Source organism: Myotis myotis, unplaced genomic scaffold, assembly GCF_014108235.1.
Source record: "Myotis myotis isolate mMyoMyo1 unplaced genomic scaffold, mMyoMyo1.p scaffold_m19_p_8, whole genome shotgun sequence".
NCBI classification, from domain to species: domain Eukaryota; kingdom Metazoa; phylum Chordata; class Mammalia; order Chiroptera; family Vespertilionidae; genus Myotis; species Myotis myotis.
Genome location: NW_023416390.1, coordinates 21,210,090 through 21,236,570, shown reverse-complemented (window position 1 = coordinate 21,236,570; position 26,481 = coordinate 21,210,090).

The following is a 26,481-nucleotide window of genomic DNA, read 5'->3' as shown; positions in this document are numbered from 1 at the left end:
AATCATCCATAATATACCAACCTCAGTTCTATCTCTGTTCTAACTAAATAGCGTTGGGCAAATCCTTTTACGTCCTAGGTTGAGCTCTCCAACTTGAGCTGGGCATGATACATGCTTTTGCTCTTGACCTCACTCAGCTGTTCATGCAGATGACCGAGTGCTTCTGATGGCCAAAAGGGGGTAGAGCTCTTCAAGGACAGGTGCAAAATAAATATAAACTATTAAGGTTGACTTCACAGTGATTACATGCCTCGAACCAGGATTGCAACAACCTGCTCCTCTGCCCGTGGCTTTTTCTCTGGTTACATTTTGGCCTAGAGGTTGTTCTCTCTCATGAAGGTGGATGGTGAGAAAGTGAAAGGGAGAGAAGAAACTAACATTTAGAGAATGTCTGAACTGGTCTAATTCCTAGCTAAGGGACTTCATCTGTGTTTTTTTTTTTTTTTTTTTTTTTTATTTAATGCTTACCACAACTCTTAGAGGTTGTACAACTTATTTTGCAGATAGAGAAAGGGAGACTCAGAGAAGTTAAGCGACATGCTCAAGGTAAATGAGGCCCTGAAGCTGGGCTCTTCACTGTCTGCAAGATCTTCTCTTAGGTAGAAAAACAAGGGCTAGAGCATGTCAAAGCCAGGAAGAGAATAAGGCCAGATTTGTCCTCGCTTTCCTCTTTTCTTATTCTACCCCTCTTTCACTCTAACTCTTAAGCTGTATCCATCCTGAGAGATCAGAAATGGCAAAATGTAGGGCTGACTTTCTGCAATCTTACCCTTCATTCCTGATCTCAACATCCCTTACCCTCATTCCACCCCTCCAGTTGCTGCTATGACGAATGCCTGCTCACCTCCCTAATCCAGAGCCAGACACACTCCCTGCTACTGCACCACCCATATCCTCTCTCTGGCTCCTGGAGTTGCTAAGCTCCTGGTGACAGGAAAATCAGAGGAGAAACATGGGTTGCCAGGCTGTGGCAGGTACCCGGGACCCACCTGGGAAGTTAAACAGAGTGCCCTGACCTTACTGTTCTCTGGAGCACCGAGAATATGGAATTCCAGAGATAAAGTTCCCTCCTCCTCCTCTCCATTGACTCTTCCTTGATGATGAAGACAGCTGATGATTTCAGTTTTTGGAAGGAGTGGGGAGGACCTTCAAGAGGGTGATGCCAAGGAAGTGGCCTCCTCATTCTCTGCAGGGCAGCTCAGGAGCCACACTCATAATGCTTAGTCCTGGAAAATACCTCTTACTCTTTGGCTCTCCCTCTATATCTGCCACTCATGCCATTTTCCCACCTGAAATGTGATAAGAGAAATAGGGGCTAGGAGGATTTAGTAGTACTGATTAGAGAGAAAGTGACTTTAATTCTAAGAAATTGATGATTTCTGTTCTAGCTTCTAAGAAGATTGAACTAAGTAAGATGAGAGATGTGATGTGTGAATAGGTGAAAGAGAGAAGGAGGGAGGAATAAAAGAAGGGTGGAAGAGAGAGAGAAAGAGAGAGAGAGAGAGAGAGAGAGAGAGAGAGAGAGAGAGAGAGAGATACTACTGAAGCCAGACATCAGAAGAACATTCAACCCGTGAGGTGTGCCAGGTGTCAGATGCTAGGGTTAGTGTGGCAAGAAGAATAGAAGTCCATTTATAATAGAGGTCTCAGTTCAGGAGAGAGCTCAGAAGGGGATGTGCTCAGAAGATAGCTTCTGGACCAGGTAATCTATTGTGAGATCAAATAAGGCACAGGACAATAGACAGCTGGGACTCCAGACACAGAAAGCATCGTCTGAAGCAGAATACATTCTGGAATTGGTGGCCCTTCTTTTTTGATCACTGTCATCTAAACAGGGGAAATGTTTCAACTCCCAGACAATGGAGGCAAATTCATGTACATATGGCTATTTCCTGAGCAGAGCTACTGGCTCAAATACTTTTCTAACCTCTTAAATTTACATAATTTCCAATCTCCAAATGCATACTGCTCAGTGGTTATCTCACCAGAAAAACACTTTTACAAGTGCTCTTTGTCTATGGCCACATATTGAGAACTGCAGAGCCGACTACATGTACAGTCATTGCCTCTCACTATGACCCATTCAACGAAGGGCCTCCATAAGCATTATCTCACATAATCACAACCAGACTCCCATTTGGTAGAAGAAGCTAAAGAGGTTAAGCAACAAGATAAGCCCAAAGAAGCACTGAGGAGCAGAGCTGGGTGCAAACCTGGGCATCTCAGCTCTAGGACCTGTGCTTTGGGCCTGGCTGTTAGAGAGACCCTCCTCTTGAAATTCTACCCATCACACAAAAGTTCCAATCTGTTCTGTTATTATTGCTGCAGAGCAAACTATCCTCAAACATGGTATACAAAGACAACTGTCTTATCATGCTTTCAAATTTTGAGGGTCAGAAATTTGGCTCTTCTCTGCTCCATGACTCAAATGGCTGGATGTTGGGATACCTGGGGCTGCAGGATTCACTTCCAAGATAGTTTCTTCACTCACAAGTCTGGAGCCTTGGCTGGGACAGCTGTCACCTTGAAGTATTGACTTGTGGCCTCTTTGGCCTCAGATATAGAAATGTCCTACATCTGAGTTCTCCAACATGGTAGAAAACAGCCACAGTGAGCACTGAAATGTGGCTAGTGACTCCGAGGAACTGACTTTTTTTTTTTTAATATATTTTTTATTGATTAAGATATTACATGTGTCCTTATCCCCACGTTACCCCCTAACCCCCCCACCCCCCGCTCATGCCCTCACCCCCCCGTTGTCCATGTCCATTGGTTAGGCCTATATGCTTGCATATAAGTCCTTTGGTTGATCTTTCCCCCTTACCTCCACCCTCCCCTACCTTTCCTCCATGGCCCGACAGTCCAATCAATGCCTCTCCGTCTCTGGATCAGTCCTTGTTCATCAGTTTATGTTGTTCATTATATTCCACAAATGAGTGAGATCATGTGGTATTTATCCTTCTCTGACTGGCTTATTTCACTTAGCATAATGTTCTCCAGTTCCATCCATGCTGTCGCAAATGGTAAGAGTTCCTTTTTCTTCTTCCTCTTCTTAAAGAATACCTTTCAGCATTTCATATAATGCTGGTTTGGTGGTGATGAACTCCTTTAGCTTTTTCTTATCTGTGAAGCTCTTTATGTGACCTTCAATTCTGAATGATAGCTTTGCTGGATAAAGTAATCTTGGTTGTAGGTTCTTGGCATTCATCACTTTGAATATTTCTTGATTTCTTGCCACTCCCTTCTGGCCTGCAAAGTTTCTGTTGAGAAATCAGCTGACAGTCGTATGGGTACTCCCTTGTTGGTAACTGACTTTTTTTCTCTTGCTGCTTTTAAGATTCTCTCTTTGTCTTTTGCTCTTGGCATTTTAATTATGATGTGTCTTGATGTGGTCCTCTTTGGACTCCTTTTGTTTGGGGTTCTCTGCGCTTCCTGGACTTGTAAGTCTATTTCTTTCACCAGGTAGGGGAAGTTTTCTGTCATTATTTCTTCAAATAGGTTTTCAATATCTTGCTCTCTCTCTTCTTCTGGCACCCTTATAATCCTGATGTTGGTACGCTTGAAGTTGTCCCAGACACTCCTTACACTATCTTCATATTTTTGGATTCTTTTTTCTTTTTGCTTCTTTGGTTGGGTGTTTTTTGCTTCTTCATATTTCAAATCTTTGACTTGATTCTTGGGATCCTCTTGTCTGCTGTTGGATCTCTGTATAATATTCTTTATTTCAGTCAGTGTATGCTTAATTTCTAATTGGTCTTTTTTCATATCCTCCAGGGTCTCACTAAATTTATCGGTGGTTTCCATAAAATTCTTGAAAAACCTTATAAACGTGGTTTTGAACTCTATATCGAGTCATTTGCTTTCCTCCATTTCTGTCATTTGTGACCTGTTTCTTTGTCTCTGCATTTTTTATGCTTCCCTGTGTTGGTAGAGTGGTTTTGTGTGCTAGGTGTCCTATAGGGCCCAGTGGCTCAGCCTCCCCAGTTACCTGAGGTGGACACTCTTGGTGCACCCCCTTGTGGGCTTTGTGCACAGTCTTGTTGTAGTTATGCCTTGATTGTTGTCTCACTGGGAGGAATTGACCTCCAGGGCAATTGGCAGTGAGAATCAGCTGTGTCTGCAGTGGGAGAACTTCTGTGCTGGAGACACCCTTCTGGGGCAAGACTTGCTTCAGTGGGGCTTTGGTGCTCACTGAGTCTGCCCCCTGAGTGTGTCCCTTATGGATCTGAGGAGTTGTAATCTGGATAGTCCCAGTCTGACCACTGGGTACACTGGCTCTTGGATCTAAGGAGGTGCTAATTTAGTCTCTGCCTGAGGTTACCCAGCAGGAGCTATGAAAAGATCTGCAGATTCCCCTTCCTTTTTTGGAGTTTGGAGGTGCCCAGATGACGCCCAGCTGTGAAGCAATGCAAGCTGCTGTGGGGCCTTGGGCCTTCTCCTGGAAGTTCTGGGTCTATCTGGCCCAGCTGCAATTTGTTAGGTAATTTTCAGGTTGCAAAGGGCCAGGGCATTCATATGCAAAAGCCTCTGCCGCAGCCTGGGTGGGGCAGGGTCTCAAGGAATCAACAGGGCGGAGCAAGCAGCTATGGCAGATCCTCAGCCCTGCCCTAAGGGGCTGCGCGTCTCAATGTCCCAGTAATTTAATTGCTGCAAGCACCTCTGAGAGAAAGCCACCCTCGAGTTCCGAGTTCTGCCCGCTGCCAGACAGTCTGAGGAACTGACTTTTAATTTAATTTTAATTAATTTAAATTTCCACGTCTGACAAAAAAAACTATCATGAACAACATAGATAGATAATCCCTAAGATCTGCCACCGAAGAGCTATATAGATTTGGACAGGTCATTTAATCTCAGAATCTGAGCCTTCCCACCAGGAAAAAAATGTGATAACTCTTCCTGGGAGGGTTTTTGTGGTGTGGGTGTGTGTTAAATTATAAAATAATTTGTATTCTGTATAGCTGTGGGTTATATAATAATAATAACATAACAGAGTGGTGTGAAGATAAAAAGCGTTGGAGTCACACAAATTTGGCTTTAAACTCCATTTCCAGCACTTTCTAGCTCTGCCCATGGGCCCACTTTGAGCCTCTGTTTTCTCATCTCTAAATTACAAATAACAGTAACTTTTTCACAGGACTGTTAAGAGAATCTAAATGGGTTAAAGGTTAAGATGTGACCAGTACAGTGCCTGGACACAGTAGGTGCTCAGTTCACATTAAACTGTTACAGTAGAACCACCCTGGGTTGGTGGACCTGGTGTTCAAATCCTGGATCTAGCACTTACTAGCTATGTAAACATGGGCTTGTTATTTAATCTCTCTTTGCCTCAGTTTTATCATCTTTCAAATGGGGGTCATAATACTTGTCATAAGGTTTAATTATTCATTAATTTTGCCATTTAACAAACATTAATCGAGCTCTCTCTTTACATATTAGATCAGCCGTTGGCAAACTACGGCCCGCGGGCCGGATTCGGCCCGTTTGAAATGAATAAAACTAAAAAAAAAAAGACCGTACCCTTTTATGTAATGATGTTTACTTTGAATTTATATTAGTTCACACAAACACTCCATCCATGCTTTTGTTCCGGCCCTCCGGTCCAGTTTAAGAACCCATTGTGGCCCTCGAGTCAAAAAGTTTGCCCACCCCTGTATTAGATTCTGTGCTGGTGCTTGAAACATAATGACAAATAATGTCTATATGATTTACTAGGTGCTAAATTAACATTTACAAAATGTATGAAACAGATTCTGCATGTGCTTATAATTGGGGGGCTAAGGAAGGCCCCCCCTCCTGGGGAGGAGACCTTGCATAGGCATGGACATTTGTCAACACTGAGCATGAAAGCACATTTGCCAACATTGGAGATAAGTGTCTGGAGCTAGGAAGAGAATTCATGAGTTGTTGGAGAGCAAAGAAGACAAGATTTGTAAAGAGCCAAGCACAATATACATCTGAGGGGCTCCACGTACATGAGGGGCTCGGTATATGGCTGTCTCCTGCCCCCTTCCTTCCATGGGGCTTTGGAGTAACAACTCTCACTGTGGAGCAGAGGCAAGCTCAACCTCTGTAGTGGGACTTCAGTTATCATTGCAGCTCAGGTCTTCCTAAATCTGGAACCATTCCTTTTCCTGGTTGAAATAATTAATCAACAAATCTGGTTGCCCCAAGTAAAATACCATCAGAAATTTACCAGTTGGGTGGACATTTTACTTAGCTCCCAGATACACAAAGCATCTATAAACTCAATCTAGAAGGGGAATGAGACTTAAACTGTTCTTCTCCCTAGGAGATCCAATGGCCTGGCCCTCTATTATTGGTCTGTATGCAGCTCCTTTGAGCTTCTGCTGCATTTGTAATCTCTACTGATCATTTAGCACCCTAAAAACAAACAAACAAAAACCCCATACAGAATAGTTTACGTTTCGATTAATTAAAGCATTTGGTTTCCTTCACATAGCAGAGGGCAGAGGCTTGTCTTGAGAGAAAGGAATATGCCTTGAACCTCCGTATGTCCACACAACCAGCAGCACTACAGTTCACTGAGGGCACTGGCTATCTGGGTGACTCAGTTCCATGTCTCTGCCCCCCAGGGCTGATTATAGCCTCCAAAGGGTTAAGAAAAGCAAGGGTGTGCTCAGCTCTTCTAAAGCCCTCACTCTGAATCTTATTCTCTTTCTCCATTTTCAAATATTCTTGGAACTGAAAATCAGTTCCCTGAAAAACAATTATTAGAAAGCCAATTTGCCAAAAGATCAATTCACCTATTAACTAACATGCCAAATTTATCAAATTTGGTTCTTTATAATATCTGACTACTTTACAATTTGACTAGAGCCGTGGTCGGCAAACCATTGCTCGTGAGCCACATGCGGCTCTTTGGCCCCTTGAGTGTGGCTCTTCCACAAAATACCACATGCGGGCGCGCACGTACAGTGCGATTGAAACTTCGTGGCCCATGCGCAGAAGTTGGTATTTTGTGGAAGAGCCACACTCAAGGGGCTAAAGAGCCGCATGTGGCTTGTGAGCCGCGGTTTGCCGACCTCTGGACTAGAGTTTCTAGCTGCTTTAACAGAAATATTTTCAACTCAATATCATTGTCTCATTTTTGTTACTAATGATGATGCATAAAGAAACCTATTTTATCATTAGTAATGCTATTTCAGCATGTCACATGGACATTTTTCAGTTCATGCTAATATTTATGTAGAACTGTTTTAATTGATGGCTACTTTTGATTTTCTTTGTATGCTCTAGAATATAAACTTAAATTTGATTTAGCTTAAAACTGATTCACTTTGTTTTCAAATTTAAAAGTAACCTTTTGATTTTTTTATATTGAAGATTTAGTTTAAGTTTAAATTTAATTTAAAATTCAAAATGACATTGCAGCCCAATAGAAATCAGAAGTGGCTGAGGCTATGCAAATTAAAGTTCCAGAGAAACCAAGATGGCGGCATAGGTAAACACCGGAGATTGCTGCCTCACACAACTGCCGGGAGCCAGTCCATGCTTGCTGTTTCAAAGGACCTGGCATATATGGCATACTGTTCTTAATATGTTTGCTCACCTTCTTGGCACTATGTGTTTTAACCAAGGTCTCTGAGAAAGGTTGTTTCCCCAGGTAGGGATTTTCCCCTGAAGTTAGGGAGGGAATAAAACCTCTTAACTAAGTGCCAGGCGGGTAATTAATCACTTTAACTATGAACAATCATGCTTAAGCTACATAATCTTTACTCCCTGGAATGGAGATAAGAAACGCCCTAACCTTTGTAATAGAGATTGATAGGATTGAATCAACTGGTATAAATACAGATGTAACGAGACAGAAAGAGACAGAACTTAGAACACAGAACTTAGAATACAGAACCAGAAGAAGACAGAACCAAGAGGCACAGAACCTACACAGAACCTAGAGACAGAAGAACTTTGCTGGAGAGAACATGGCAAAAGATCCTGGACAGAAACTGGCCTCAGAACTTAGAGACAGAACCTAGAGAGAGAACATGGCAAAAGATCCTGGACTGAACCTGACTACAGAAATTGGCAAGAGAACCTGACTAGAACCTAGTGACTAAACCTGGCTGTAGAACCTGGACAGAACCTGGCTGAAGAACCTAGCGAGGGAACATGGCTACAGAACCTGGCTGGAGAACCTGGGGAACCTAGCAAGAGAACATGGACACAAAACTTGGCTGGACATCCTGGCTAGAGATCCTGGCTAGGCTGCTGATCAACTGAACGCTGTCTCCGTGTCATTCCTCCTTCGCCGACTCCGTCCACACCTTTGGGGACCCCTGGACCTGCTGGGGTTGGACCCCGGCACACAACCACTTCAAAAATACAACTAAAAGACAGAACGGACATCACCCAGAACCACAGGAAGGCTGGCTGCGTGGAAATTCTACAACTAGAAGGAAAGAGAAAAGCATACCGAGAACTCAGAGGAGGTGCAGTGTGGAAGTAAAATACTAAGGTGCGGAGGTGCTTGCGGAGTGGGCTGGTGGCTGAGGGTGCAGTTGTCTTTTTCAATCAGGAGGGAGTCTCAGGCTCTGAGTTCCAGCTCTGGGCGAGTCTCTGGGGACCCAGACTCAAACGGGAGAAGTGGGACTGTCTGGCATCGGTCGGAACTTGAGGGCAGCTTTCTCTCCGAGGTACTTGCAGCAATTGCTGGGACACTGAGAAGCAGAGCCTCTGAAGGCAGGACTGAGAACAGCCATAACTGCTTGTTGATCCCCTGGGACCCGCCCCATCCAAGCCTTGCACCAGGCATTTGCTGGATAGCCTCAGGCAGAGGCTAGATTAGCACCTCCCTAGAGATCAGGACAGAAGTTCTCTCACTGCAGACACAGCTGATTCTCACAGCCAATTGGCCTGGAGGTCAAATCCCCCCCAGTGTTACCTACAACAATCAAGGCTTAACTACAATAAGACTGTGCACAAAGACCACAAGGGGGGTGCACCAAGAAAGCATAAAAAATGTGGAGACAAAGAAACAGGACACAAATGAAAGAAATGGAGGAAAGCAAACTGCTGGATATAGAGTTCAAAACCACACTTTTAAGGTCTCTCAAGAACTGTCTAGCAGCTGCCGATAAATTTAGTAAGACCCTCGAAAACACTGGTGAGACCGCCGATAAATGTAGTGAGATCCTCAAGAAATCTAGTGAGACCCTCGATGTTGTGATAAAGGACCAACTAGAAATTAAGCATACACTGACTGAAATAAAGAATATTATACAGACTCCCAACAGCAGACCAGAGGATCGCAAGAATCAAGTCAAAGATTTGAAATATGAAGAAGCAAAAAACACCCAACCAGAAAAACAAAATGAATAAAGAATCCAAAAATACGAAGATAATGTAAGGAGCCTCTGGGGCAGCTTTAAGCGTACCAACATCAGAATTATAGGGTTGCCAGAAGAAGAGAGAGTGCAAGATATTGAAAACCTATTTGAAGAAATAATGACAGAAAACTTCCCCTACCTGGTGAAAGAAATAGACTTACAAGTCCAGGAAGCGCAGAGAACCCCAAACAAAAGGAATCCAAAGAGGACCACATCAAGACACATAATTAAAATGCCAAGAGCAAAAGACAAAGAGAGACTCTTAAAAGCAGCAAGAGAAAGTCAGTTACCAACAAGGGAGTACCCATACGACTGTCAGCTGATTTCTCAACAGAAACTTTGCAGGCCAGAAGGGAGTGGCAAGAAATATTCAAAGTGATGAATGCCAAGAACCTACAACCAAGATTACTTTATCCAGCAAAGCTATCATTCAGAATTGAAGGTCAGATAAAGAGCTTCACAAATAAGAAAAAACTAAAGGAGTTCATCACCACCAAACCAGTATTATATGAAATGCTGAAAGGTATCCTTTAAGAAGAGGAAGAAGAAGAAAAAGGTAAAGATACAAATTATGAACAACAAATACAAATCTATCAACAAGTGAATCTAAAAATCATACATACATAATCTGATGAACAGAATGAACTGGTGATTATAATAGAATCAGGGGCATAGAAAAGGAACGGACTGACTATTCTTGGGGGGAAAAGAGGTGTGGAGACTGGACAAAAATCGAGCACCTATGAATGAGGACAGTGGGTGGGGAGTAAGGGCGGAGGGTGGGGTGGGAACTGGGTGGAGGGGAGTTGTGGGGGGGGGGAAAAAGAGGAACAAATGTAATAATCTGAACAATAAAGATTTAATTAAAAAAAAAAAGAAGTGGCTGGAAAAGTCCCATTACCTACATGATGTTGCTATGTAGCATTCAATAGGAGAAATTAAAATCTATGGATTTTGTAGCTATTATCAGCAATAATCCATATCTTGTGACAAACGCAACATTGTCTCTTTTTGCTAAAATAGCTAAGCAACTCTAAATATGTTTTTAAATGTCAATTTTGGGTTTTGCCCACTTTCTTGGGTCTTTAGTATTTCTCAGACAGTCAATCTACTTTGGCTTATTACTTCCAGTCATTAGTAGCCACATTTAAAAGTTCAAAATGGCTGCTCCTGATGCATTCAAGTTGATTCTTCCTTGACTATTTGTCTGGTCCTTGATACATGACTAGTGTGGGAAGTCTCTCTGGCCACCCTCACATCTTTTCCATCGCACTGGCTGTACCTTTTCCCCTTGAACCTTTTACAAATAGCTGGCAAGTCAACATACAATTTTAATTAACTTTAAATGAAAATAAATGAACTTAAAGCCGTATTCAAAATAAACAGAATTTTAGATGACATTAATTCATAATTTAAAATTGATTCCAGTTTCAAAGCCATCCAAAAGAAATAACAATTAGCTGAAAAAAAATTCCCAGTTAAAAGTTAGAATATGTTGAAAATTTCCTATGACAAACAGAAATTTCAGTGGATAAATGTTCCCATTAAATATCATAACATGTGAATTTGGTAAATTTTCCAAATTGGTCATTTGAAAATTGATCTTTCTAAGAACTGGCTTCCTGGGAATTCACTCTTAGCAAATTGGCCTTTCAGGGGATGAGTTTTTACTGATTGAGCATTCATTGAAATGATTTTCACTGAACTGATGAATTTCCACCCTTTCTTCTTTAGTTTTCTGGAATCCCCTATCCAACCTGGTCCCCGGGGCCCATATGAATTTCCAACTAGCTGGGTTTCTCAGGAGTGCAGATTCATCATGAGAGCACTTAATGGCAAGTCTTTGGGAGGTAGAGCAGTATTCAGGTAATTTCTTTGGGGCCTTTGGTATGCTGGAAACCCAGGATTTTAAAAGGTCTAATGATATCGGTGTGGGTCTCCTTGTCCCCTTTCTGGCTCCACCTTGAGAAACATTGGATTATAGAACTGAATCCCATCTATGCAACTAGAGGGAAAGATTAAGGCTCCTCATTTAGTTCTGGAGTTGGAAGAGACCTTAAGATCACCTAGTCTGGAGTTTCTCAACCTCAGCAGTATTGACATTTTGGTCCAGATGATTCTTTATTGCAGGGGCTTTCCTGGGCATTGTAGGATATTTAACAGAATCTCTGGCTTATTTCTACTACCTGCCAGTTGCATCCTCCAGTTGTGACAATTGAAAGTAGCCCCAAACATTGCTAAATATTTAACCATGGAAGGGAATAAAATGACCCCTGGTTGAGACCCTCTGATTTACTCTGCTATGCAATCTAGAACGTTCTTTTACATTTTATACCATATACCCTCTGAATGCTGCAGAGGCCTGAGAACTAAGCTTCTCACTCCGGTTTTCCTGGGAGGGAGCTTCATTGGTGTCATGAGAAGAACATGCCTTTTGGGACAAACTGCCTTGGACCTAGGGCTTGTGTCTGTTACTCATTAGGTGTGACTTTGGGCAACTCTCTTAACTCATTTTAGCCCGTTTCCTGATATGTCCTAATCCCCGCTTCACGGATTTATCACAAGGACTAAATTTATCTGTGTACAAATGTCTGGCCTTTTGGTGTGCTTGATAACTGTATTTCCTATATTGGACCCAAATCCCCTATCTTCCATTTCCCCCAATCGATGATGAATGTTTGTGTCCCACTAATTTTCTTATGTTGAAATCTTCATGCCCAATGTGATAATATGAGGAGGTCTGGCTTTGGTAGGTGATTATGTCATGAGGATGGAGTCCTCATAAATGAGATTAATGCACCTTATAAAAGAGGCCCCAGAGAACTCCCTTGCCCCAACTACCATGTGAGGCAACAATGAGAAGTCGACAGTCTGCAACCCAGAAAAAGACCTTCACCAAAATCTGACCATGCTGGTGCCCTGATCTAGGACTTCCAGCCTCCAGAACTGTGAAAAATAGATTTCTGTTGTTTATAAGCCATCCAGTCTGTGGTATTTTGTTATAGTAGCCAGATATACTAAGACACCTTCCTTGGCCATGCTCCTATACCCCAGTGCCAAGCACATGATCAGATTTTTGGACCTTGTGACAGCTCTGAATTCAGCCTTTGAAGGCTGCTTATTCCTTCTTAGCAGACCAAGCTACATAAACCTTCCTTTCTTCTCAGACAGTTTGGTGATGATAGCATTTCATTTTAAGGGGAAGTTCATCATTAAGTCAGTGTGAAACTGGGCAGAAAGAGGTTTAGGGCTGGCACGGTGGGGAGAGGGGGCTCCTAAAAGGCCTTGCTTACCAAGTTTGCTCCTCCAGGGGTTTTGCAACAGTCATCGCAGAGAGGCCTGTGTCCAGAAGAAATAGCAGATGAACTACCCAATTAGAAAGAAACCAAACCCCACAAGCATGCTTTTCTGCAATGACACCCTCATTCTGGGTACCCCATAAGGGCCCAGGCTAGGAGAATGAGGTCATATTGTCCTCCCTTGGCATCTCTCTTTCCCCACCAGCTGCCCGTTTGAAATTAGCTCCTGACACTTTCCAGGAAGTATAAATGAGACACGGACGCTTGATCCTGGAGATCTGAGAAGCCACATGACTCCTCGAATAGCCAGCATTTGCTAAGCAGTTAGTGTCCGGGCGCCATAAGATAGCTCTCCTAGGGGCATGCTAAACTCTCCTTGAGGAAGGTTGGGCTGGGTTCACCACCTATGCTCCCATAGGTAAACCGGACTTAATACAGCTCAATAGGTCTTGTCAACTTCATGCCTGAGAAACAGGCCCCCAATTGCTGCCTTGTGTCTGAGGAGTAATTCTGAGTCAAAGTACTGGGGATCCATCTAGTTGGGGCCACAGGGATCCTTCAGTTGTGAATGGCAGGCCCTAGGTGGGAGCAGGGGACCCAGGAGATTTGCTTTAGTTGATTTTTATATATTTGAGAACATTGTCTTACTTGCCAGAGCTGGCTTTGTTTCTTCTTAGACTGGGGAAGGGAAATTGGTTTGAAATAGAGTTAGTTGAGAGAATGGTCTCCCAAAGCCCCACTAAAAACAGGCTGAAATCATGGATAGTGTTGGGACTTGCAGATGAGGCAGTCCCGCCTGCCATTCCCTGGAGCCGGAGAGCCTGTTAGCCAAGGGGATTAGAGCAGATTGTTTAAACATGGGGCTGCTGCGTCTGGCCTAAGGCGCTGTGCAATTTACTCCAGACAATCTCTTGATTTATGAGTCTAAATCACACTGAGCGCTATTGTGAATCACCAGTTCCCCTCCCTTGCAAGGTTTTAAAGATAAGAGTTCCAAATGGGAAGCTTTCTGGGACCCAGGAAAAAAGAGCAGGACTGTATTTTCTAAGTCCATGAAAAAACATTGAGCTGCTTTCTGGGCATCTCTGGGAAGCTTTGGAAATGTAAGGAAGAAGAAAAAGCCATTTTTAGGAGTCTTTGGCTGAAAGAATGTCCATCAGGTCCTTGAGCTCAGTCTCCTGCTTCAGCTATAGAACTTTAACCAAACTTTCTCAAGAGCCACAACATTGAGTTTCAAGGGTCTTTAGTCATAGTCAACTTCCATAACCTCAGAGAAAGAGGGCTAAAGGAGCTCAGAGGCCAATCAGTTCCATGTGGCAATTCTAAAGTTAAATAGCCTGAGTATTGGAGAAATGATGTGATTTGCCTAAAACTGTAGTTTCGAGTCTGGACCATGATACAGAAGTCTTCCCTCCTAGCTCCAAGCCATTTTTAGTGGGATCCCACCATGCTCTCCAGTTCCACCAAACCTGTGTTTGCTGAGGGATTTTCAATAGTTTTTGTGGGTTTCCCTTCTAAACAGCTATTCTTACCCCTGAAGGGGATAATGAGCCATGCAGAATAGTATCCTTCATATGCCCTCCTTCCCTTTCCTTTCCTTTCCTTTCCTTTCCTTTCCTTTCCTTTCCTTTCCTTTCCTTTCCTTTCCTTTCCTTTCCTTTCCTTTCCTTTCCTTCCTTCCCTTCCCTTCCCTTTCCTTCCCTTTCCTTCCTTTCCTTCCCTTTCCTTCCCTTCCACTTCCACTTCCCCTTCCCCTTCCCCTTCCCTTCCCCTTCCCCTTCCCCTTCCCCTTCCCCTTCCCTTCCCCTTCCCCTTCCCCTTCCCCTTCCCCTTCCCTTCCTTCCCTTTCCTCACCTCTCCATTCTTCTCTCCTTTCCATTCCTTTCCTTTCTTTCCAGCATTTTAAAAACATTAAGACAATTTTTCAGAGCAGTTTTATATTTACAACAAAATTAATAGGTGTAGAGATTTTCCATACTCCCTGCCCCGTCTCAAGCACAGCCTCTCCCATTATCAACATTACTCGCTGGAATGGCACTTTTTTTTTTTTAAACCTGCAATAATCACCAAAAGTCCATAGTTTACCTAAGGGTTCACTTTTGGTGTTGTATGTTCTGTGGGTTTGGACAAAAGTATTTTTGCATATGTTTATTATCATAATATAAAGAGTATTTTTACTGCTTTAAAAAATTCTCTGTGTTCTGCCTATTCATCTCTCCACTCCCATGCTTGGCAATGACTGTTATTTTTATTGTTTCCATAGTTTTGCTTTTTCTAGAATGCCATATATGTTGGACATACATACATACAGTATGTAGCCTTTTCAGATTATGTTTTTTCATTTAGTAATAGGCATTTAAGTTTCCTCCATGTCTTTTCATGGCTCCATAGCACATTTCTTTTTAGTGCTGAATAATATTTCATTGTTGGGATATATTACAGTTCATTTACTCACTTGCCTACTGAAGGACCTCTTGGTTACTTTAAAGCTTTGGCAATTATAAATAAAGCTGTTATAAACACCTGTTTCTAGCAAACTATAACATATTACAGGTTTTTGTGTGGACATATTTTCAACTTGAATACCAAGGAGAGTGATTGCTGAAATGTCTGGCAAGAGTCTGTTTATTTTTGTATATATTGCCAAACTGTCTTCCAAAGTGGCAGTACCATTTTGCATTCCCACCAGTAATGTGTGAGAGTCCTTGTTGTCCCACATCCTCATCAACATTTGGTGTTGTCAGTGTTTTGGATTTTGGCCCTTCTTATACATGTGTATCTCACTGTTGTTTTGATTTGCATTTCCCTGGTGACATATGATGTTGAACATCTTTTCATATGCTTATTTGCCATATGTGTATGTTCTCTGATGAGGTATTTGTTAAGGTCTTTGGCCCATTTTTAAGAATCAAGTTGATTGATTTCATATTTTTAGTTTTAAGAGTTCTTTGTGTATTTTGGTTAACAATCTTTTATCAGATGGGTCTGTTGTAAATATTTCCTTCAAGTCTGTGGCTTGTCTTCTAATTATCTTGATATTGTCTTTCACAGAGCAGGAGTTTTTAATTTTAATGAAGTCCATATTATCAGGTATTTTTTATGGTTTGTGCCTTTGGTGTTGTGTTATCACCATACGCAAGGTCATCTTGGCTGTATATTATATTATCTTTTAGTTTTATAGTTTTGTATTTTACATTTAGGTCTATGATCCATTTTGAGTTAATTTTTGTAAAGGGTGTAAAATCTGTTTTTTGATTTTTGATTTTTGGGCATGGATACCCATTTATTGAAGAGGCTATTGTTGCTCCATTTTACTGACTTTGCTCTAATGTCAAATATCAGTTGACTATTGTTTATGGGAGTTCCTTTTCCTTTACCAACATTTATTAAATATTCAATTGCTAAAAAAAATCACTGAATATTTATTGAACTCCATCTATGTGCCAGGGATGATGCTAAGAGCTCTTACTTGTAATCCTCAAAGTAAATTTGAAGAGCTACTCTTTGTATGTCCATTTAACAGACAAGGGCACAGAGACTTGGAGAAGTGACTTAACTGTCATATTTGCACAGGAAGATTTGGATTTGAGTCTTAACTCTGCATTTCTCCCTAGTACTTGAATTGATGATATTGACCATTATGTTATACTAGGTGGCATACTCTATTTAAACTAGCTGTAGCTCTAGTTCAAATTAGCGTCAAAGTAATGAATGGATTTAAGTGCTTTTGCCAGGTGGGCATTTTCAGACTGGCTTTCAATACTTTACATTGCCTATATTATTATTTTCATAGGGACTTTTCTACTGTTCCTATGTTGCATGGAAGTTAGCATACCCATCTGCAACTGAGTCAATTAGTATTTCTTTAGGGCAGGAATTACTGTCGGGCCACACGAAGCTATCAGAATTGCTGATCCTGAGGTTAGATGAAGCACATTAACCATACTACTGCCAAAGATGGAATAATTTTTATTATTTTTATCTTCTTCTAATTAAAAAATCATGTTCTAAAAGCTATGAATCTTGATGAGTTAAACACTACGAGGTTTGTGGTATACCATGACTACTCTGGATACCAAACCTAGAGTCATTAATGAAGAGCTGAGGCCAAAAAGGTGGTTCATGGTCACCAGAAGCTTGACATTTCAAATGCTCCCAGACTGGGCCCCTCCCATCTCTCTAAAGGCCAAATATCTTCTGCTGATTCCCTACATACATGATTTGTTACAGAATAATTTAATCGCTCATTGTTTGCTGGATAAGTTTCCTAGAAAGTTGTTCTCAAAGGCCTTTATATCACTATGTCTCCTTTAAGGCTTTGTTAAATATCACCTTTTCTGTGAAAGTTTTCTGGATCTCTCACTGGAAGAAATTTCCCCTTTCAATGAGTTCCTTCTCTAACTTCTTATCACACTTGGCCCATTCCACTTGGCAAAGTAGCTATTTACTGACATTGCTATGTTTAGCTGAACTTAGAAATGAGAAACCAATGAATGATTCTAAGCAGGACAAAAGGGTTAGATTTGTATTTAAATTTTATCCTGTTTTTCTATGAAAAATGATTGGCCAGTGTGAGTTGGACAGTGAGATTAAAAGAGCCTTCTTGACCTCTGGAATGAAACTGGATTGGTAGAGGTAGAGACAATAAGTGGAGATAAGGAAGCAATATTTTGGGGTCCTCAGGGGGCTATATGTGTTTGTTCTTTCTGGCCTCTGGATTCCCAATTCTTTCTCAAAGGATTTGTTCCAGTTCAACATGTCTTCCTCTTTTCTCTGACATTCTGCCTAAGTACTAGTATGTTGGTGCTCATGTGGTATGTGTGTTTTTGTGTGTGTGCATTTCTGTATATTGTGTGCACACATAGGTTTGTGTGCATGGATGTACATGCATGTGTGCCTGTACATGTGTTTGTGTTGACCTGCTATTGTTGTCAGCACTGCAGCCAGTGTTCTGGAGACAGATGCAGAGAGGTAAAAAGCTGACAAGTGACAGTTGGATATAGTTAGAATAGGTAAGACTGGAGATTAGACACAGATAAAGGAAGTCTATCTCCACTTGGCTTCCTGAATGTCGGACTGGTTGGAACCCATGAGCAGGTGATGAGGGGGCTGATTCATTTCCTGACCTCAACAGCTTGAAGGATAGGAAGATCTCTCTACCCACTCAATGTTTGCATCTCTTTACAATGGGTGAGGGCTATTTCAATGCGAGGTTAAGGGCATACCCAATGTGACCTCTGGATGGTCCCTCTGGGATAATCTGTGATACTGTCTCTTTAGTCACAATGAATGTGGGGTATAGATCATTATTTTAGCCACATGAAAACGGAGAACACTATATAAATTCACATTATTGAGCAAAAATCATTATGGTGACCTTGTATGTTTTTATATTTACTCTTGCAATTCCCTTGTTCCTTCCCTACTTTGGTTTATTTAAAATTATGGCCTCCTATAGGAATGGAGATATTTCATAGAGTGGGAGTTGGGTTCAAGATAGGACCTTGAGCCCAGAAAAGAATGGAGAAGATGAAAGGAGGTCATGGCAGTGGCTTCTTCCTGGACTGTGTGTGTTTGAAAGGGAACATCCAGACCTTATAAAGAAACCCAACACATACATGTGGCACCTCCCAACTGAGCCCTCAACCCTGAAAGGGCTGGAAATTGAATAACAGAGACCTCAATTCTCTTTAAACTAGAAAATTTATATTGACATTTTTGGAAGATTCAGTTAACATAGGACTAGTTTTCTTTGTGATACTGAGGCCTGAGTTATAAGATGCAAGTTAATGTCATTTGTGTGCATAAAATGAAGAGGGGAGTCAAAGATGGTAAGAGAAATGGAGGAGTCTAAAGCTTATTGAATGCCAATGGGAAGCTACTTAAAGACATTCTTATCTTTCCAATAAGAGAAAACTGGCATCCAGACAAGTTAAATGACTTGTCTAAAGCCACATAGGGTGTTAGTGGTAAAATTGGCCTGGAAGCCAAGGGACTGACTCTACTAAAGTTTCTTTACTAATCCTAAAAGTTAGTGTGTTTTTTTTTTATGTCAAAACAGTTTTAAGAATTCCTTTAGTCAATAAAGACTTCCAGTTTCTTTCTCTCTCTTTGTCTATTTCTCGTACACACAAACACACACACACACACACACACACACACACACACACACACGCTCACATATACCGTATATATAACACAGCTAATACTCCAAACTTCAAATTACATTACAATAGAAGAGTAAACTGCCAGGTCCAACAGGGTCAACTCCAGATCACATGATGCTGGAGCAAAGAATCAGGTAGAAGACATGGAAGAGAGGAGAGGGGTCTGGGGGCCTTGCTACGGCAGAACCACAGAGAAAATAACCCTAGAAAGAGAAGTTAAGACTTGAGTGAAAAATAATGAGAACAACTCTGAGAGGAGGTAGCTGAAAAGACTGGTTTCTGGGCAATTGAATGGAAGGGCTTGACTGTGGGAAACTGATATAGGGTTAAGCCTCGGACTGACCTGTTGGCAAAGCCACAAACAAGTTCCAGCTTAGAGGGCACAGTCCTCTTAGCATAACTAGGCTTGACCTTATAACACTCCCTAGATCTTATCTGGGAAGCTAAAGGGCTGAGGAAGTGCAGGAAGTGTAACCATGGTCAAAACAAGTGAAACTCATAAGAACTGTGTAACTATGGTAACCACTACCTTGTTTACCTCTCACTATAAAAAGCTTGGTGAGGCCTGAGCACAGTGGAAGTCCTTCTCCTTGAGTTGGACTTGCCCGCCTGGTCCCCCAATATTCCCAAATTATCTCGTGTCTTTTCTCTTTCATTTGTGTGCGGCTCCGCTTCCAGATACTGAACCCTGAACCACGCGGGATGTGGAGGGAAACACTTAGACACTTGACAGTGTGTGGAACAGGGATTGGCAGTGTGGGAACGGCTCCATCTCTGGAGGAGAGGACACCACAGGGCAGGGTGCTTTGGAAAGCTGGTTAGTGAAGGGAAACAAGGAAGTGAGAGTGTTCTGCAAAACAAAAGTGAATCCCTCAAATCAGAAGATATATCAATCTTTCCCCCCCAAAGTGCCATCAAGGAAAGAAACTACACTTTTTTATACCAACAGAAGAGGGTGCTCTTGAACTAAGAAACATTGTCAGCCACCCTTTGTCAGCCATAATTGTGCCTACATATAACTGTATATATATAAACACTTTAAAATGAAGAGAAAATGGCAGACAATATTTGTACAAGGCCACTAGAAAAACAAAATATGAGAATCCACACATCTTAGCAGATGCAAATGCTCCTATCAACATCAAACATGAAACAGAAGAGAATCTTAACACGTAAACTGAATCAAAAATCCCAAGACAAGCATTTGAAAATATGAAACAAAAATTTACATCAGGAGTTCCAAAGTTTAGAACAGAAATAGAAAAAAAAAGAGTGAAATGAGAGTTGAGTGAACTTAAGAAAAAAATGAAAGAAAAAGACAAAATCATCTTAAAAATAAAAGCTAAATTACAAGATACTCATAGAATAATATATTTGACTGAAAATATAAGAGACATTGAGAACAGTCAGAAAAAGAGACAAGAGGGTGAAATTTAAGTAAGGAACAATGCAAAAAGGATCAGAGAGAAAATAATTGATAGAAGATAGGTTCAGAGGAGTCTGAAAAAGACTAGTTTTAAAATAAAAAACATTAGTACTTCAAACTATAATTTAAAAAAAATTCTAAAATGAAGACTTGCATCTGAATCTTTAAAGGGCCCACAGTTTTCAAAATAAACCTGCAATGATGAAGTACAAGACATGTGTTAGGAAAATATTAAACTTTATAAATAAGAAAACAATTCTCTAGGTCTCCAGACAAAAAGACAAAATCACTTACATAAGAAAGAAAATCAAGTAAGCATCAGACTTATACAAAATAAGGAAACAATGGAGTTGCATTTTTGAGAAACTAAAGGAAGTGTGATTTGAATATTTTTTATTGTAGAATAGCTCATTTGTATGGATCAAGACTATAAGAAGCAGTTTTCTGTGTGCAAAAATTCAAAGAACATTCACTATTCCTCTGTGAGGGATCTACTTGAGGGTGAATATTATTCAACTAGATAGGACCAGGACTGGAAACTTTGGCAAATGGACTTTTGAATATATTTCAGTGTAAACCTATACCTCAAACAAGGATGGGGACAAGAGTGGAGGAACAGCATAACTGTGGTATGCCATGGCAATACTGGATACTGGAATAAAACATTGTTGCATAGGTAGAGAGAGTAAACAACATCATTTAAAGCAGAAAAACCAATAAGTAGAGGGAAAATAAGAAAAAAGAAAGTAATGGCATTAGGAAAGGTATTAGTACAAAGGTAAGTACTACAATGAAAATACAAACCTTTCTAAATACCAAAAGAAATATAAAATGAGGACAGAAAACAGTACATACAATTTCACACAAAATATGAGTTGAGAGCAAACACATCAGTCACATTAATAAAATATATTTTTCATATTATTATAATGTATTAATAAGTTTATTGATACATTGCATAACTCTCTCATTAAAAATATTTTCAAATTGACTCACAGCAAAAGATAAATTCTATGAGATACATAAGAGATACACTTGCAATAAAGCAGTTCAGAAAGGCTAAAAATAAAGAGATTGACAAAGATATTCCAGAAAAATTGAAACAATACAATAAATAAGGGTATAAAGATCTAATCAACAATCAATAAAGAAGGTATTATGGCTGTATATCAATTATGAAACCTTGATCATATAAAGAATATAACCTATTTTTAAAGCACAAATAGAATGTTCTGGGTTACAAAGAAAATCTTAGCAAGTGCTGTAAAACAGAAATTAATAAAAAAATTTAAAAAAGTCTTTCTACCTAAAAATTAAACAATAATAACAACAACAAATTTCTGTTGAAATACTATTAGATAAAAGCAGATATATTAACTGAAATTACAGAGTTGGCAAAAAATAAATTATAATGAAAAATATGAGCATCAGATTTTATGAGTTATAACTAAAGCAATAATTTGAGGATAACTCATGGTCTTAAATACTCAAATTAATGAAAAATAATTAAAATAAATGTTTAATTCCTCATTTAAAAATATTTAAAAAAACTCATAAAATAAACCAAAAGAAACACAGGAAAGGAAATAATAGAGATATAAAAAATAAATTAATGTGGTAGAAAACAATAAAAGGAGTAGAACTAATAAATGAATCAAAATGTGCTTGTTCTAGAGAAAAAGTAGAATAGACATACCAATAGCTTACCTAGTTTAAAAAAAAGGCAAAGTACAAACATACAAAATAAAGAAAGCCTGGATGGAAATTACCATTGCAAAGTTTAAAATAAATCATAAGTGGACTACTTTGCAAAAGTCTATGTAAAAACATTGAAAAACTCTGAAAAATTTTATTCTCTATGAAATGTAATTATCAAAACAGATAGCATTTAATATAGAAAGTTTAAACAGATTACTCTCCAGGGTGGAAAAAGATGGAGAAACTTTTCAACAAATTATTCCATATAGAAACATGACTAGCCCCAGGTGATAGCACAGGGGAATTCTGCAAACCTTTAAAAATCAAATAATCTCAATGTTTCATAAATTGTTCCAGAAAATAATGAAGGTGATCTTCCAGAATTTTAAGGAATAAATGTAAGGTTGATGCCTAAATCTAATAAATTACTAATAACAATGATAATAATATTGTAGTGAATAAGAAACTACAGACTAATCCTATATAATAAAAGACTAATATGCAAATTGACTGAATGACAGAATGACAGGTGGAATGACCAGTCTCTGATGCGCACTGACCACCAGGGGGCAGATGCTCAATGCAGGAGCTGACCCAAGCCTGCAGGCCCCAGGCCAGCCAAGGTGGGTGCCAGTTGGGGAGCCCCCTTATTTCCCTGCTGGTGTCCCTGCAGAGGGGCGACCAGTGGCAGTGGCAGGGGACAGGGCTGGCCAGCAAGCAGGCCAGGACTGCCCTCAATTGCCCTGCTGGTCACCCCACAGATTGGCCCTGATCACCAGCCAGGCCTATGGACCCTACCCGTGCATGAATTTCATGTACTGGGCCTCTAGTTTCTTTTATAACTATTGATGCAAATCTTAAGTAAAATTCTAGTGAAAAGAATCAAAAACCACATTAATAAAATAAAACTTAGATAATAAATTTCAAGAATGCAGAGAGTTTCAACTTGAGGAAATCCATTAATGTAATTCACCTTATTAAGAGGAAGACAACCTAAGAGGAAAAACTCATTTGTAATTGCAACAAAAGGTACAATTTAAAAAAATGCAAACTCTAAGTGAGTAAAATTTCAAAATGCAACATGAAGTTTCAGAGGTAAATGGTTATCTCCATATTATGTAAAGTATTTTTAAAAATTAAGAAATAAACTTCAAATCACCAATCTCACAAAATAATGGGAAATTAATCTTTAAACACATGAAAAGATGCTCAACTGCACTCATAATAAAAGTAATGCAGATTAAAACTGTACTTTTCTCATAGCTTGAACTGGAAAAAATTCACAAGTTTAACAACACTGTTAGTGAGGCTGTGGAGAAACAGGCCATGTTAGCTTGTTAGGGCTGCCATAACAAAACACCACACACTGGGTGCCTTAGCAACAGATATTTATTTTCTCATGATTCTGTAAGCTGGGAGTCCAAGATCAAGCTGTTGGCAGGTTTGATTCTTCACTGGCAGATAGCTGCCTCCTCACAGTAGAGTCTTTCCTCAATGCGTACACATCCCTAATGTCTATTCGAGTATCCACATTTTTTCTAAGACACCAGTCAGAGTGGATTAGAGTTTACCTTCACAGCCTCATTTTAATTTTACCACCCCTTTAAAAGCCTTATCTCCAACTACAGTCATATTCTGAGGTACCAGGAATCAGGACTTCAACATAGGAATTTTGGGGGATAAAATTCAGCCCATAGCATTGGCACATACATTGCTAATAAAAGTTAAATGATCTAATTTATTTAAAGGGAAATATGGAAATATAAACAAAAGTACCTGTGCAGCTTTTACCCTTTGACCCAGCAATCTGACCCCCAGAACTTTACCCTGAAGCTAGCCTTCAAAAACAAATAAAAAACATATGCACAAGGTTATTCATCAAACTATAATTTGTAAAAATAAAATAATGAAAACAACATAAATACCAATACATAAAATATTGCTTAAATAAGGTATGGTATACCTGCACATTTCAAAAAGAATTGAGGAAGATCTCTATTACTTGTTTAGAGTTATTTTCAGGATGTTTCAAATAAAAATAAAAAACGAAAAAGAGTATATATGTAGTAGGCTACTTGTTATGTAATAAAAGAACGGAAATAAGAAAGAAGGACACATGCACACATTTATTTTTGAGAAAAAGAAACAAGGGAAGAATAAACCAAAAGCTAATAAAAAGTTTGCCTGCATAACAGGTGTGGTGTGGGAGTGAGAAAAGGATAGATATGAGGAAACAGTGACACTTTAAAAAAAATCCTTACCTGAGGATATTTTCCCATTGATTTTTAGAGAGAGTGGAAGAGAGAGGGAAAGCCATAGAGAAACACATCAATTTGTTACCTCCTGCATGCGCCCTGACCAGGGCCTGGGCTGGGGAGGAGCCTGCAACCAAGGTATGTGCCCTTGACTGGAATCGAACCCGGGATCCTTTGGTTCACAGGCTGACACTCTATCCACTGAGCAAAACAGCCTACGGCAACAGTGACACTTTTGTAAGAATACCTTTTTAAATAGTTTTGACTTTTAAGTTATGATAAAGTTATGAATATTCAAAATAAGATTAAATAAACAACGGCAATAAAACCTCTAATTTTAACAAAAGGAGAAACAAATGAATCTTATTGTATAAGCAATTGATAACAGAAAAAATAATTAACCCAACTAAGTGAACACAGAACTCTGGCTGCATATGCTTAGTGGCATATAATCTAATGGCAAAAAAGAATTGCAAAAATGTAGACATTACTTGGTAGGTTTGTTATAGGTTGTGGTATTGGTGTAGCAATTCCCACACTACTTTGTGCAAATTGTAGGAGAAGATGAGTCAACATTGGCTGATGTTAGGACTCAGTTGCTTTTTTTTAAAAAAATTATTAGAGAAGGGACCTACAGACATGGAATGGGAGGAGATGAAGAACTCTGCATTGGATTTTAAGGTATCAGAATGACCTCATGATTTAAACTTATACTTCTTAGCTCTGTTCAATTAGCTATGAGAAAATACAAGTTGCATCTGGTATATGACTAGTATATTGTTCTCCAAAGCAAAAAAGATATGTTCAAAACTCAATGGAGACATACCAAATGAATGAAGGAACCAGCTTGAAGAGCTTACCACTGGCTGGATTAGGAAAAAATTGAGCATCAAAACTATATATATGGCAAGTGACTGGAATGACCAGAATGACCAGAACAACTGGAACGACTAGTCGCTATGATGTGCACTGTGGCTGGCCAACGGGCCTGATGAAGGCAGGGCTGGCCGGCCAACCTCCCACGGCCCCTCCCTGCAGCCAGCCAATCGGCCAGCCCCCAATCGGCCCCAATCGGGGCAGGCCAGCTAGCCGGATCTTACCTGTGCATGAATTCATGCACTGGGCCTCTAGTAATTATAATGTCTTTTATTGCATTTAATTAAAAATAATGATATTTAAAAACAAACAGTGAAATAAAACAAAATGAGCTCTTCTTTACAGAAAAATGCTAATGGAATGTAGAAGGAATGATAGAATTAGAAAATAACCGTTTTATCACCATTGATATAATGATTGATTCAGGGAAGTATCAACAATGAATACTAAAGTCATTTGGTGAAAGGTTATTGAGTAACAAGGTATAAGTGCAGTCTTAAAGTTTAGCCTCACTAATTATTTCCTAATTGCAAAAGAAAGGTACTTTGGAAGATATCAGTTGGACATCATCTTGACCAATAATCAAACCACATTACCCATAATGGGATAATCTGAAATTATATGTTTCCTGATATGGAAACCAATATATCAAACCAATTTAAACATGAAAAAACAATCAGAAAAATCTAAATTTATGTGACTGGCTACAGAAGAACTTTCCAGGGTATTGTAGAATCTCACTCTTGTGAAAGAAAAAAAAAGTGACAGAATTGCTAATGAAGAATAAAGGGACACAACAACTAACTGTAATCTATGATATTAGATTTGAACTTTCATTAAAAATAATTAACCATTAAAGACCTTATTAATTAACTGGAAAAATTTGAATATTTATTGTATATTAAATAATTTTATGGCATTAATGTTAAATTTCTTGAGAGTGATCATGATATTATGGATATATAAGAAAAAGTCTTACAAAGAAGAAACTGGTAATAGGAGGTTACTTAGAAAGAAGGAGGAACATACAATGATAAAAACAGAAATGGAGCCCTAACCGGTTAGGCTCAGTAGATAGAGCATCAGCCTGCAGACTGAAGGGTCCCAGGTTTGATTCTGGCCAAGGGCATGCACCTTAGTTTCAGACACATCCCCAGTGGGAGGTGTGCAAGGGGAAGCTGATCGATGTTTCTCTCTCATCGATGTTTCTAACTCTCTATCCCTCTCTCTTCCTCTCTGTAAAAAAATCAATAAAATATATTAAAACAAACAAACAGAAATGGAAGGTTCACTCCTCCCAAACATCTCTCTCTAAAGTATGGATTAATGGATGCATTTTGGTGCCATTCATTAAAATATCTAAGTGTGCATACTGTGTTGCGATATCTGTAAGACATTCATAAGGGAACTTTA